This window comes from Arabidopsis thaliana, chromosome 3 (genome assembly GCF_000001735.4).
Source record: "Arabidopsis thaliana chromosome 3, partial sequence".
Classification (NCBI taxonomy): Eukaryota; Viridiplantae; Streptophyta; class Magnoliopsida; order Brassicales; family Brassicaceae; genus Arabidopsis; species Arabidopsis thaliana.
In genome coordinates this window covers 14,039,920-14,056,371 of record NC_003074.8, presented here as the reverse complement: position 1 = coordinate 14,056,371, position 16,452 = coordinate 14,039,920, and the positions used below count along the sequence as shown (strand labels likewise).

Sequence of the window (16,452 nt, the reverse complement as noted above, 5' to 3'; positions counted from 1 at the left end):
ACCGAATCTTTCGCATCAGCTGCCGGATCCAAGTTCTCTGACATCCGTTTAAGCTCCAGCTGTAAGTTTTGGGTTGGATTGAAATAAATTAGGGTTTTGATTTTCCCACTTTTGCATCGAATTATGGTTTGCAATGAATTAGGGTTGCCGTTTATGATAGTTTGATATCTAGGGTTAGATTTTTGATTTTCTTAAAGATCTAGTTTGGATTTTAGGGTTTAGATTTTGGAATTTATCCCCTTTGATTTTCATGTGTTTGGCTACAGCAAATAATGCCGTTTAGTTATTGGTCACCTTCTTCATCAGAGAAACGATCCATCGATGATCCTTACAAATACGATGGTGATTTTGGTGTTCCCACAAACTGTTTTTTTGGTAAACAACTTTACCTTTCAGAGCGTATTATTGGCAATCAAAAGAAGACATTTCTCAAATGTCCAATGAGTGGTCAAGATGATAATTATCACGTTCACGAGCATTGCTTTTTCATCGACAAACAATTTGGCGAGCACAGGGAATTGATTCAAAATGCATTCAAATATGGAGGTGATAGTAATCGTCTCCAGATTAACCAAATCCGTGTTGAAATTGAGTACCTCAAAGACCGCTTGGACAAGAAAGATGCAGAGATCGCAAGGCTTATGGATGCACTTGGAAAGAAGTAAAATGGGAATTGACTCTTGATAGTATTTCCTTTTTATGTTACAACAAGTATGTTAAGGTTTGAAACTATGTTGAATTCCTATTTCTAGAGTCATTTGTACTTTCTTGACTTGTTTTGAAGTAATTTGTACCTCTTTTGGAATTGAGTTGTACCTCTCTATAAACTACTTGTACCTCTTGATATATTCATTTGTACTTGTTTTGAAGTCATTTGTACTATTTCTGACTTGTAATTTGCACCGCTTTTGGAATTGAGTTGTACCTCTCTATAAACTACTTGGTCCTTCTCATCCTCTCTACGGTATAAGGTGGCTTGTGGAATCTCGATTGATTTACCTTACGCTTCTTTTTGCCACCTTCATCCGCGTCTTCAGGATCCTCATCTCTTTTTTTCTTGTCATTCTTCGTATCGTTGCACTTCCCTTTTCCCTTCTTCCCTTTCTTCTTCGTTTCCTTCTTCGACGTCTCATCATCGCCTTTATCCACTTTCGGTCTCATCATGAACATGTCCTTCAAAAGAAAAGGGAACCATTCATAACCAACTAACATCATATATTAAAAAGATCAAAAATTGACAAAAAAACATACCTTTTGGAGAGCCTGCAGCATAAAGAACGATGGCAGTATTCAGACCCTCCGTCTCAACATCCTCGGGCTCAACACCCTCGGTCTCAACAGCCTCAGGCTCAACACCCTTTGTCTCAAAACCCTCAGTCTTAACACGATCAGTCTCAACACCATCAGTCTCAACACCCACATTCACGTTCTTCTCATTCTTACCACCATCTTTCTTCTCCTTATTCACATCGGAATTCACCTTCTTCTCAAATGGAGGCACACTCTCACCGGCTTGTCTCCTTTCAATGGTTAAAAGCCTTTAATTGTGTTCCGCCAACATCTCCATCACTTCCTTCAAAGAGCTACTGCTGCCCGAAACATCCAGAACATGTCTCGGAACATTCTCTGAGACATGTTCTTCCTCCATTTGCTCGCCGCTTCGAGCCCGCACATCCGCTTCAAACATGTCCTTCCACCAGATTCTCTTCCTCTCTTTGATCAAACGGTTTCTCCAGCTATCGAAAACCGGATCAACGAAACCTATCCCATCATCAGCATCATCACCATCTACAATGTGTCTCAACAAATCTTTCTCTTCGTTATCCGGTTCCAAAATGCTAGAGATAACCTGTACAAACTCAAACATCAAAATAATCATATTAAAGCTCATAGTCACATGTAATAAGATATAACTAGGACAACTCTTACCTTTACACTTCCAAGCTCCTCGTTTATCTCTTCCAACGAGAACCCTTTCATGACACTACTAGAGAATTTGCTCTTACACATTCTCGGACACTCATTCTCGAACCTTACAGGGTCTCTAAATTTTTGTCCCAAATGTGGAATAGCCTCAAATGGCAAAATCTACACATTCAAATTAAAAGTCACATAAGTATTAGTTTTAAGTCTAATAATGCATCTCATTATATATAATACTCTAAATTGTTACCTCTAATGGAAAAATAAATCCGGAGAAACAAGTCTGCAGTTTTGCTTTCCCTTTCATGTTGTTCATTACCGACTTAATCCCTTCCATACAACCATCAAATGTGAAACGACCCCATGGGAATGTCTCGCATGCATGCACATCATCAACAATCTTCAGCAAGAAACGCTAAATGTTTTCATCAGCCTTTGACTTCGCAGCAATCACCTTGCACAAAAAAAGCAAGATAGCCAACTTCTTTCTATCCGCCTTCTTCCTTTCTCCACAATTCTTCATTTCATCCACCTTCTTCTCAACATCAATGATCTTAATCCCAAATACCTTTTTAAAGATCTTTTTGGCAAACTTCAATTCTGCATCCAAGATCTTAATACTCGGCTGCAATTCCTTCAGGTACTCATGACAATCAAAACCACATAAGAGCGCATGCTCTTTAATGGAGTACCTAGTAGGCAGTCCAATAACCACAAACCAGCACTCCCGATCCATCTCTGTTTGTGTTGTGCGAAGCAAAAGCATCCCCATGCCTTGAGTCATGTGGCTTTTCTCCTCAGGCATGTGGAATACATTCCTAAACTGTGAATGCGCCTTGAACCATGACAAATCTTCTATAAACCCCTCCAAATACTTCATTATCTGCTGCACAGTGTATCTCGTCCCTACCTTACACGTCTTCTGGTATTCGCTTGGACCAAAGAACATCCCTTGTGGCTGCATTGGTTGTTCCTCATCATCAAGTTCCTGAAATTTCATACACAACCATAAAATTAAAATTTCGCTGTACTACTTGTACTAGTTATCTCAGACCAACATTATCAACTTTGTTCAGAATTCAATTTTCTAATGCAAACCAATGTATGATTAATCACGTTAACGTATAAATCCATGCACCAATCACATAAGTTGAAACTATACTATTAAGTTGTCTTAAGTGTTTTCTAGTTGTCCTTATACACTACTTTTAATTTTCGAACACAATTTTCAGAAATTAATGTTACCTCAGATTTTTCTTCTTCCCCTTCTTTATCCTCTTCTTCAGGGTTTTCTTCCATCCCCTGAGGCTGCATTTGTTCCTCGTTATCAATTTCCTGAAAATTCATACACAACCATAAAATTAATATTTCGTTGTACTACTTGTACCAGTTATCTTAGAACAACATTATTAACTTTTCTCAGAATTCAATTTTCTAATGCAAACCAATGTATGATTGATCACGTTAACGTATAAATCCATGCACCAATCAAATAAACCTATACTATTAACTTGTACTAATTGTTTTCTAGTTGTCCATATACACTACTTTCAAACACAATTTTCAGAAATTAATGTTACCTCAGATTTTTCTTCTTCCCCTTCTTTTTTCCTCTTCTTCAGGGCTTTCTTCCATCACCTGAGGTTGCATTGGTTCCTCATCATTAATTTTCTGAAAATTCATACACAACCATAAAATTAATATTTCGCTGTACTACTTGTACTAGTTATCTCAGAACAACATTATCAACTTTTTCAGAAGTCAATTTTCTAATGCAAACCAATGTATGATTGATCATGTTAACGTATATCCATGCACCAATCACACAAAACTATACTATTAAATTGTACTAATTATTTTATAGTTGTCCCTATACACTATATCAATATTCACATAAAATTTTCAGATATTTGTATATACCTCAGATTTTTCTTCTTCCGGTTCGTTAAGGTTTTCCGGATGCTCTTCGTCACAGTTTTCGTCTTCCACTTTGTTTTCCTCTACCACTTCTTCTCGGTTCACATCCACTTCACGGATCGTGACCCTCTCATCTTCACTCTCACTCGAAGTAGGACTGACTAACTTTGCACGAACCATAATTCCCTTGCAAACCACACAACAATCAAAGAAACCGTTCAAATCAACACAACAAAAACCACATCTAATATTTCAAATAAAAAACCGTTCACTTTATAAACTAATAAGATACTTACAAGAGTATAGCGGTAACGGCGGCTAAACGACGGCGGTTTGGAACGACGGCGGTGACGAACATCGGCGGTTTGGAACGACGGCAGTGACAAACGTCGGCGGTTTGGAACAGCAGCGGTAACGACTTAGCAAAATCATTTGGTGAAGAAGTAGAGATGAAACCGGTGACGGTGAACTAATCGGAGAAGAGAAAACGACAAAATTTTCCAAGAATCGCCGGAATAATCGCCGTTTAAGTTAATCGGAGAAGAGAAAGCGACAATATTGATTTTCGAAAAATATTAGTTAGGTTAAAAGTTTTGATTTGGGGGAAAACCTAGTGACAATGGGTCGGATCCTGGAGCTATCCTTGGATTTGTGGTTGGATCCTGTAGTTTTCCTAACTTAACAAGGTTATTTCGTAATATCCCTCTGCTTCTCTATTTAAAAAAAATTCAAAACGAAAATCAATTTTGAGATTGGCAAAATGAAAATTTTTCCCGCAGATGATGGCAGAATAGATAAAAATCCGCATGTACACATTAAAACCATTTATTTAAGTAACTTTTTTTCAACTAAAATCTATATGACAAATATATCCCTATAAAAAAATATGATAAAAATCAGGATAATTAGCAGATAACTGCATTATTGAAATAATATCATTAACAAATATAGATGGAGTTTGATGTATGGATGAAATGATATAACGTACAAACCAACTTAATATGTTAATAATATATTTGACGATATAAACAAATTCTCAGTTATTAAACCAATGATTAGATTTCAAAGACTGATATATATGCAAAAAACATTATATCTACTCTATTATTTGAGACGTATGTTAAGTGATTCTCAGTTAAAAAAAAATTTACCTTAAAATCATATGTTTAAAATGTTAATGTCATGAAAAAAATTACCTTTAACTGAGAATCACTTAACTTCCGTTATAATCTTTGCCATTCGATTGAATTGTTTGTGTCTGTTCGATCTCTCGCCTTCACTTTAAAAACACGCGGAACCTTTTGACCCAGGTTTACAATTTTTGGGTCATACGTTATAATCTTGGCCATTCGATTGAAGTGCTTGTGTCCGTTCGATCTCTCGCCTTCACTTAAAAAACAAGCGGATCCTTTTGACCCGGGTTTACAACTTTTGGGTTATACGTTATAATCTTGGCCATTCAATTAAATTGTTTTTATCCGTTCGATTTCGCGGCTTCGCTTAAAAAAACACGCGGATCATTTTACCCGGTTTGAAACTAATGGGTATTCGCCTCTAATCTTGGCCATTGAATTGAATTGTTTGTATCCGTTCGATTACGTATTTCCCAAAAAAAAACACGCGCTTCTTTTTATCCTGTTTTAAAAAAATGGGATTCTCCTTTTAATCCTCGCCGTTGAATAGATTTATTTCAAGCTGTCCGATTTTGTAGTTTCATGCATAAATTCTTCCGACTATATTTCAGGAAACTAATCGTATTAATTTCATTCAATATCTTGCGTATCTTCGTTAACAATTAAGTATATATCACTTCTCCATAATTATCCATGAAACAGTATTTCGTGTGGATCTTCTTTGAGAATTATCTTACATTTTCTCCATAATTATAGCACATATAATATTTCGTTTGGATCTTCTTTTGGAATTATCTTACATTTTCTCCATAATTATAGCACATCTAATATTTCTTTGCGATCTTCTTTTGGAATTATTTTACATTTCTCCATAATCCTATATTCATACCTACTTTTACGGAAAATGATAAATATTTTCCTATAATTTACTGATTTTTGATATGGAATAAACTTGAATTCCAAGGATAATATCTTTTGCGCATATTTTTTTGACCTAACCACTCATTCTTATAAATATCGGACGCCTCATTTCAATCTACTCACTCAGCTTACACTCACACAGTTTCATTTTCAATTTCATTTTTTTAAAAATGATGCTCGACAATCCTCTTCCATTCACTCCCTTGAAATCGCTAAAACCTTACAAGAACGCTTGGCGTATTCAGGTTAAATTGCTTCATGTTTGGAGGCAATATTCTGTAAAGGCTGGTGAATCCATCGAAATGATTTTGGTTGATGAAGCTGTACGTATTATAGTTTCAACTTTATATTTTCATAAACCTTATAGTACAAGCATCATTTTCCTTTACTAATTATTATTTAAATTATTTTTGTCATATATGGTGATAAGATGTATGCTGCTGTGAGAAGAGAGCACATCAAGAAGTTTTAAAGGTGCTTAACCGAGGGTGTTTGGAAGATCATTACGACAATCACTCTAAATCCTACAAGTGGTCAGTATCGTATTTCTGACTTGAAATACAAGATTGGTTTTGTTTTCAAAACCACTGTCTCTCCATGTGATACCGTTTCTGATGCTTTGTTCCTCTCACTTGCTAAGTTTGATGTGATCCTCTCTAGATCCGCTAACTCAAATATCTTGCACGGTTAGATTCAAGTTTTCATTTTATTTTCGAACATACATGCATTATCTCTTATATAGTAATTATATTCATAGATGTATTCTATTTGTCTATACATATGTTATGGGTCAGGTTGTCAATCGGTCTGAAATCCAAGATCTTAACGCTAACAACAAGTCCACCAAAAAAATCGATTTCGATTTGAAAGATCAGCAGTACAAACAATCTATATTCATATTCATTCTTATTTAAAGTTTGTTGTTTTTTTACTTTTTATTAATAAATTTATTCTTTCCATTTTTAGTGACACTCGCTTGGCATGTACACTTTGGGGGAAGTATGCTGAGATTGTTGACCAAGCTTGCCAGGAGTCAACCGATGGTATTGTTGTTTGCTTAATCCGATTTGCGAAGATCAATCTCTACAACGGTAATTATATTGTTATGTGTTACTACATATCTATACTATTTTAAAAAACACGACCTTAAATTTTTAAAACAGATAGTAGGAGTGTTTCCAATTCTTTGATGTTTCACAAGTCTTCGTGGATCCCACGTTGGCTGAGTTGGGTCTTTTTAAGCAAAGGTAATTGTATTTATTTGTCACTAAATATATTAGCTTCTACATAATATTAAGCAAAGTATATTTTCTTGATATATAGCATACTAACTGATGGGTTAACTTTGGGAAGTTCTGGATCTTTTCACAAGAGGCTCTATGCACCAAGAACTGGCGATGACGATGGTGATTATCCTAGGCAAACAATCAAGGAAGTCCTCACATCTTATGATGTACGATTCATTAATTTATGTGGTGGCAAACCTTTTTATTACATTTTCATATTTTAAACTTAGTTTGTCAATTCCTCTTTATATTCATTTGAAAGTGGGTAAGTGCAAAACAGTTTGTTTTAATCCGGCAATTGATACAAATTGGCCGTGGTACTATTTTTGTTGTCGTGCTCACAACAAGAAGGTTGTCAAAGAAGAAGTTATCAAACTTGAAGATGTCAAGCTACCTCAAAAGCCAAGATTTTGGTGTGAAATATGCAATGGTTTTGCAAAATATGTTGTTGCCAAATTAGTCTTTATGAAATCCTTATATTGAATGTATTATGATTTATAATTTGGTGTTTAGAAGCTAATAATCCTATTTAACTTTTAGGATTTGGTTACATCTCCATATTATGGACCAAAGTGGTGAAGCCAGATGCATGTTATTCGATAGTCATGCAAAGGAAATTCTTGCCATTACTGCCCATGATTTGCTTTCTAGGTCATTTGATGAGGTTTATTGCCTTTTGAAAAATAAACTCTTTCATTAAAATGTCTACGTTCATGTTATAATAATCTATATTTTTCTGTAGATCGAAGACCCAACTGTTTTGCCTGATGTTATCAATGGTTTGAAAGGGAAGACTTTTTAGTTTCTATTGTGCATTCAAAGGGAAAACATATTTGGTGGATATGATTCATTCACTGTTGCCCGAGTCTACACCGGTAACATTGCTGATGAAATCGTTCAAGAAGACTCTGATGCATACGTTGATCCATCATCCTTAATTTCGATCGAACAGGTTTGTCAAATAACATTAAACAATTCCAATCATTAATATTTATTTCTTAGGGTTGTCTTATTAAACTGTTTATGTATTTTCATATAGGGTTCCCTTATGCTCACTAATGGTGTTGACCTTTCTGATGTGGATTTGTCATCAACCTGTACTCCATCATCAAAACGAAAAGAAGATGATGTTGATGGAAATGATCAGGCTTCCATAAGTAGGAAGAAGTGTTCTAAGATGACCATGTCTGAGGAAGTCTCCGGCGAATGATGCTCAATGACTACTCCAGCTTGGATCGTTTTTTTCTTTCTTATTTATTTGCTTAAAGTGATGCAAGTTGTTTTATTTTTTTAAGATCTAAACTATCTTTATTTTATTTTATTTTATTTCTTGGGAATTAATAAAGTTATTTCAATTATATGTCGTTTTGTTAACAATTTTATTACTTAAGTTATACTCCCTCTGTTCCACTAAATTTTATTTGTTATATGTTCACACAAATTAAGAAAACAAATTTAATGAAATTTTATTATTTTGTTATTTAACTATAATATTATTAATATTTCTCTCTTCTTTTTATTATTTAACAATAAAATAGTAATGATTTTGATGTAGAACATCAATTTTTTGGAAACAATAAAAAACTCAAAACATCAATTTTCCAGAAAACAATATTGTTTTTTATTACGAATCCAATGATTTTATATTATACTGTTAATCATACTAACCACAAGCAATTTTGCTAATTTTGTATTAAATATTAAACAAAATCAGAATTAGCATAGATTTTGTACACTAAATAATCAGTCTAACTAAACAAACATATTCCTATTTTTTCATAGATTCTTATTATAATAATGACCATTTTTTGTAACACGCTAATAAATAAATGTCATAATTATTGTTCAAACCTATAAGAAATCATATTGGTTGTAGATGATTCCTTTCCTTTTTACACATCAATTATTTCAACGAGGAGATAATTGATCAATTATCCCTTAATTTGTGTTCCAATTTGCACAATAATATAGTAGAAAAACTAAATTAGAATATACATTCCGTATACTGTGCCATAATAGATTTAGATTATAGATATTTTGGTTAACAATATATTTTCATATATATTGTTTCCTATTTTTTAGTATGGCTATGTTTATCATATTATATTTCGTTTCTCATACATTTAGCTTTATACTGAAAACAAATAAACATTTTTTGTTATTTTTTCATCGATTACAATGAAGAAAAGAAAGGATAATGATGAAAATGATGTACATCAACAACAAAAAAACCAGAAAACCAAAAAAGAACAAGACGTTTGTTCGATGAAACCAACTTTTCTTCGCATAATCAAGCACTTGGGTCGAAAAATTTAGTTCCCATCGGTTCTGTTTTTGGTAGAGTGCTTAGTGACATTACCAATGTCGATCTTACCAAAAGAAGTCAAACTCCTCATACTCCCGTGTCCTTACCGCTATACCCGGCAAATAATAATGGGAGTTCCTCACCCATTACGCCTATTAATTCGTTGAATTCAACTCTTACAGGTAGTATTCTCATATATCATCATCATCGTTTCTTTCGACTTTATATTGAACCATATATTTTTGCACTTCAAAGGAGACAGAGTAATTTATAATACCCCACACACAAGAGAAAATAGAGTCAATCCATCTAATAGCTCAGAAGTTATTAATCCAACTTTTACAAGAGCTGCCGCAAAAACTAGAAAATCAGGTTAGTAAGTTATATACTATTCGATATACAACATTATCATATAAATTTAATCATAAAAATAGTATTTTATTTATATGTTATTTTTTATTTTTATATTCTTTAATGCAGGAAATTTATCGAAAACAAAAAGTATACCATCATCACTTCGTAAGAAGACCAATGTCAAAACAACCAACAATGGTGATATTGTTAACAAAGCACCTATTAGAAGATTGTCTGCTATTAAAAGAATGGCCAGAAAAATATCAAACCCATCAGGTTATAATTTTTTAATATTTAATATTAGATACAATACATATTAGTTAATATTATTATTTTTCTTAATTTGGTTGTTGTTTTCTCAGGAGGATCACCAGACTTCTTAACTCCTAATCAAACTACCCCAAACGTAAACACATTGTTTGGGGTAGATTACTCTGGAAATGTCTTATCGGATATAACAAATATATCTGGAGAATCCATCGTCTCTACCATTCGATTAATGTCCAATAAGAAGGAAAAAGTATCAAATGATCAAGGTTCGATTTATATTTAAAAGTAGCTATTTATGTTATGTTTTAGTATGTTTGTCTAATGTCCAATAGTCAAACAGAAATTATATTGTTTAATAAATTTTTTTGTTGATTGTTAGGAGTCCTCCATTCAACTAAATTACAATCAAAAGAGAATGTTGCAAGTATTGTACGTGACAACATGCTCAATGACGAAGAAATTGATCATTCTGAAGCAATATATTCTGATAGTGGTATAATGTTAATCATACTTTTAGAATTACCACCTTTATATAAAATGTATAAAATTGTTTTATTTGTGCTACTTTCATGTTTTCTTCTGTCTTCAGATAGGTCAGAGGAATTCGATGATCATATATTTGACTGTAGTAGTCAAGAAGAGTATGAGTCAGACAAAGTTTCACCGAGCGATCAAGTTATTGGACCAAATAATATGATTGACATGAAAGATTTGTTAAGAAGGAATTTAAACAAGGAGTTTACTGCAGCAACTTCGAACAAAGAGCATGGCAGTTCATCCACTAGCGGTAATAATTTTAAAACATATATTATATATATTAGAAACAATGAAAAACAACATGTATTGATGTTTGTTCGATTCAGATTATCATGACGAAGGTGAAGCGAATCACACATGTGTGCATTGTGGTGCAATTTTCTGGTACGGTGAAAGACTAAATAGAAGAAGGAAGAGTGCTAATTCGGTTTATACAGGATGTTGTATGCAAGGTCAGATTGTTCTACCTATGCTAAAAGAATCACCTAAATATATGTGGTGGTTGTTTACAAGCGACCATCCAGATGCTAAAAATTTTAGAGCAAATGTCATACCATACAACATGTTGTTTTCATTCACATCTCTTGGTGGCAAGGTGGATCGATCAGTTAAAAAGGGACGTGGTCCATCTATGTTTGCTCTACAAGGAGAAAACTATCACTTGATACGCGCGTTGAAACCAAAACCTGGCGATTATGCAAAATTTCAACAGCTTTATATGATGGACACTGATAATGAAGTTGACAATCTAATTGAAGTTATGAGGTAACTGATAGTTTTATAAAAGAACTTTATGAAAAAAAAATATTTTAGAAGCAGCTAATACATTGTATTTATTAAATGTCTTTTGTAATTATACAAAATTGCAGCAAAGGTAATAATAGTGGGATGGAAGGTGGAAAACAAAAGTTCAAGAAAGAAACAGTTTCAGCTTTGCTAAAGATGTTGGACAAGATAAACCCTCATGTTGCAAATTTTAGGATTGCCCGTGATAGATTCAACATAGTGAAAGAAGAGGCAAATTTTCATATGAGGATTATATCTAACCGCGAGACAGATGACAGAGTGTATAATCTTCCATCTGTAGCTGAAGTTGTTGCATTGATACCTGGAGATTTCGACGACAATCTAGATAAAAGAGATATAGTTCTACAGATGAAGTCTGGAAAGTTAAGGAGAATACATGAATGTCACGTTTCATATCTAGCTCTCCAGTATCCATTGTTATTTCCAAAAGGAGAGGATGGGTATAAGCTTGGAATAAAAAAAACTCCTACCAAAACTTCAAAAGGAAAGAAGAAGCAGGAAGATGTTAGTATGAGGCAGTGGTTTGACTACCGTTTACAAGAGAGAAAAGATGAGAAGCACATCCTCCTTTGCTCAAAACGTTTACTTCAACAATTCATAGTTGACGCTTTTACAATGATAGAGTCTAATCGGCTAAGATTTATTAAAAAAAATCAGACGAAGCTGCGCAGTACCAACAAGCAGGCAGTTCAAGATGCTTCTGATGCTGGGGGTAATGATCTTTCTAATAAAGGAAAAAGTGTTATTATTCCTCCATCTTTCAGCGGTGGTCCAGCTTATATGCAGCAGAACTACTTAGATGCAATGGGTACCTGTAAACATTTCGGCTTTCCCGACCTATTTATAACCTTCACATGTAATCCTAAGTGGCCAGAGATCACAAGATTTGTAAAAGAGCGGAAGTTGAATGCTGAGGACAGGCCGGATATCATTTGTAGGATTTATAAAATGAAACTCGACAACTTGATGGATGATATAACAAAGAATCATATCTTTGGCAAAACCAAATCAGGTACTACATTATTTCATATTTTTATACATATATTTCATGAATTTTAACTTACAAGTGACATTAACTCATAATTATTATGTTGAAACAGTTATGTATACAGTAGAATTTCAAAAAAGAGGTCTTCCACATGCTCACATAATTGTTTGGATGGATCCTAGATACAAGTTTCCTACGGCTGATCATGTTGACAAGATTATTTTTGCCGAAATTCCAGATAAAGAAAAAGATCCAGAGCTATATCAAGCTGTCTCAGAATGTATGATTCATGGACCATGCCGATTGGTTAATCCTAATTCGCCATGCATGGAAAATGGTAAATGTTCCAAGTATTATCCAAAGAACCATGTTGAGGACACGTCTCTTGACAATGAAGGTTATCCAAATATAGGCGCAAAGATACTGGTCGTTTCATCGAGAAGAATAAGTATCCATGTGACAACCAGTATGTTGTTCCATATAACGATGTCCTATTACGGAAATACAGGGCTCACATCAATGTAGAGTGGTTTAACCAATCCGTCTCTCTTAAATACTTATTCAAGTATGTTAACAAGGGACCTGATCGTGTAACCGTCTCTATAGAGCCTCATCGAAAAGAAGTTGTCTCCGAGCAAAACAATGTAGGAGAAACAAATAATGATATCAAAACCGTCGAGGGTGTTGTTCATAAAACATACAGAGAATTGTAACACCCGTGAACCGGAAAATCGGTTAGGGTTTGTTTTTAAATCATCCGGTTTAATTGGTTGGGTTAATTGGAAATCCTAAAGTGTGCCTATAAAAGAAGGAAACTCGAAATTAGGGCTTTAGTTAGCAACTTTTCGTTTTATAAAGGAGAAAAAGAGAGAAAAGGAAAAGGAGCAGAATCGTTAGGGTTTGGGAAAAATCAGTTTGGTCATATCAAATCATGGTAAAAGGTAACGAAATTTAGTAGAATTATTCCCAAGTCGTTTATCGTTATTCTCCAGTTTACAGAACTGGATTTGGATTAAAACAATTTGAGTTATTCGCAGTTTAGTGAGACACGTTTTCTCAGACGCGAATTAGGACCAGCGGAGATTGAAATTGCGATCGTGGTATCGGTTGTTTTCCGATCGGGACAATATTTTGTGGGAAGCTTCGTGACGTCTAGGGCTAACGTTTCACTGGAGCGATTTAATAGTTAACGGTTAGTTTGTATTTTAGGTTTTCGTCTTTGAGGTTGATTGTTTCTGTTTTTCATGTACAGTTTGCTTCAAGGTTGCTTTTGGTTGTGACTTGTTGTAGGACGTTTCTGGACTCTTTCAGACGCTAGGAGAGTCTCTCCCGGGTTTAATTGTTATTAGAATTAATTTGTTAAGGTGAGTGTGTGACCATGAGCTTATCTGAGCGATTGGGTTGTGTAATTTGTTTTGTGTGATGATAAGTAGGTGCGGTGAATGTGTTTTGGGTGAATTGTTCAATGACTGATTTATTTGTGTTGTATTTGTGATTATACCCTTTTATTTGCTTGTGTGTATAGCTCGTAGATGGGAGGATCGCCTCACTAAGTATTTATGTTAATACTTACGCATCTCATTGTGTTGTTGATGAAGGTAAAGATAAAGTGTGATCGTGGAATCATGGCAATGAAGAGAGGATGATCTAGGAACTCGTTTGTTTTATTTTTTGTGTTTTTGGTTATTGGAACCCGGTTAGGATTGTTAGTTATTCTTGGTTTTGTTGGTTGAATTATTTATTTATTCATAAAATAGTATTTTTAACTTGCGGTTTAATTGTTATTTTATTGGTTGGTTTAATTAGATATTTATGGGAATATTTAATTATATTTTTTTTAAAAATGGGTCGGGTTGTTTCAATTTGGTATCAGAGGGATCACGGTTCTAGGATGTGTAGAAAACTTAATTGATGAATTATTTTCCTGATGATTGATGTGGGATGAGCTAGGGTGTTAGCATATTGAGGATTGATTATGGAGTGTTTAGTCAATTGTGTGTTGTCGGAGTCCTAGCATCATCTTCTCCGAGCCTTAAATGAGATTCCATTGTAAGTTGTTTGTGATATATTTGTTGTTCTAGTTTCTTAGCCTTTTGTTCTTGAGCAGCGCAGATGGTTAGTGGAGCTGGAGTTCGTGGTCGTGGTCGTGGTCGTGGTTGTGGTCGTGGTCGTGGTCGTGGTCGTGGTTGTGGTCGTGGTCGTGGTCGTGGTAGAGGACGAGTCCTCGAGGGTACTGGCGAGAGTGACGACCACAGTGCCACGGTTGAGCAGAGTGTGGATTCGTAGCCTGAGTTTGTGGAGCTCGGGGTTGGGGACGGTCTTTGTGCCGATATAGCTGGTGCAGCCGGAGTGGGGGCTGGTGGAGCTGGTGTCGGTGCCGGTGTGCATGCCGGTTGTGTTGAGGGCCCAGGAGTGATGGGTGCCGCAGCCAGAGGAGCCCAGGTTCCAGAGGTTAGTTTGGCGGGCCTGCTGAGGCAGTTGTTGGAGCGGTTACCAGGTGTGGTACCAGTGCAGACTCCAGTTGCGCCACGAGTGGCGGAGGTGCAGCAGAGGGCTGCGGTTGCTGAGGAGGTTCCATCTTATTTGAGGATTCGGTTATGTTTAAAAGAGTTGCAAAAAATATTGAAACGGCATGGAGCAGATCTTTGGAGGTATAAGATGTTGCCGCAGCTTGAACCTGGCGATGAACCTTCCTTTAATCAGTTGATACTCGATGAGCGCTACTAGAATCGTGAAACATTGAAAAAAAAACATGATGATTGGTTAAAGATGCTATCTAGGGAACAAAAGAAGGTATATGATGAAATTATGGATGCTGTCCTTAATGACAAAGGAGGTGTTTTTTTCTTATATGGTTTTGGAGGAGCAGGGAAAACCTTTTTGTGGAAGGTTCTATCCACAACGATAAGATGTAAAGGAGATATTTGTTTAAACGTTGCGTCAAGTGGCATTGCATCTCTGTTATTAGAAGGTGGCCGAACTGCACATTCTAGGTTTGGTATTCCTCTAACTCCTCATGAGACCTCAACATGCAACATGGAGCGTGGTAGTGATCTTGCTCAATTAGTAACAGCAGCTAAGTTGATTATTTGGGATGAAGCTCCTCTGATGAGTAAGTACTGTTTTGAGTCATTAGATAAAAGTTTAAAAGATATTCTATCGACTCCAGAAGACATGCCGTTTGGTGGAAAAGTAATTCTTTTCGGAGGTGATTTTAGGCAAATCTTTCCTGTCATCCCTGCAACCGGTAGGGAACTGATCTTCAAATCGTCACTCAATTCGTCTTATCTTTGGCAGCATTGCAAAGTTTTGAAGTTGACCAAGAACATGAGGCTTCTCCAAGATATAGACATAAATGAGGCACGTGAGATTGAGGATTTTTCGAAATGGATCCTTGCAGTCAGCGAGGGGAAACTAAATGAGCCTAACGACGGAGTAACTAAGATACAAATACCAGATGATATTCTTATACTTGAAGAAGACGACCCTATAGAATCGATCATTAAAGCAGTCTATGGTACATCCTTTGCTGAAGAGAGAGATCCAAAGTTTTTCCAAGACAGAGCTATTTTGTGTCCAACCAATGATGATGTTAACTCAATTAACGATCATATGCTTTCCAAACTAACATGTTAGTGAATTAACTTTGAATATTACTCAAAATTATACATATAATAGAGTAGATGACAATGAACTACTACTCTTTGCAGGTGAAGAAAAGATTTATCGAAGTTCTGATTCTATTGATCCTTCTGACACACGTGCAGATAAAAACCCCGTATATACGCCTGATTTTCTCAATAAAATCAAGATTTCTGGATTACCTAACCATTTACTTCAGTTAAAAGTTGGTTGCCCAGTTATGTTGTTGCGTAATCTTGATCTTGGTTGTTAACATTAGGTGGGTCTTGTATATCAACTGGTCTGTTCTGTTGATCCATAGCAACTGGTCTTTGTTGATCACAGTCTGCTTTTGGTTTTTTTGCTTGTAACTCACGAGCTATTCTTTCT

General features: G+C 35.3%; 4 pseudogenes across 4 annotated transcripts; 3 read left to right on the top strand and 1 right to left on the bottom strand.

Annotated features, from left to right (window-relative positions):
* Window positions 1-272: 272 nt before the first annotated feature.
* Window positions 273-665, top strand: AT3G33572 (annotated as a pseudogene; the record flags this gene model as incomplete). The annotated part of the gene is made up of 1 exon: window positions 273-665.
* A 15-nt stretch (window positions 666-680) lies between these two features.
* AT3G33575 lies at window positions 681-4,205 on the bottom strand (annotated as a pseudogene; the record flags this gene model as incomplete). The annotated part of the gene is made up of 1 exon: window positions 681-4,205.
* A 1,943-nt stretch (window positions 4,206-6,148) lies between these two features.
* AT3G33585 lies at window positions 6,149-8,387 on the top strand (annotated as a pseudogene; the record flags this gene model as incomplete). Its single annotated transcript has 1 exon — window positions 6,149-8,387.
* A 1,401-nt stretch (window positions 8,388-9,788) lies between these two features.
* On the top strand, window positions 9,789-16,406 carry AT3G33595 (annotated as a pseudogene; the record flags this gene model as incomplete). Its single annotated transcript has 1 exon — window positions 9,789-16,406.
* Between the last annotated feature and the right edge of the window lie 46 nt (window positions 16,407-16,452).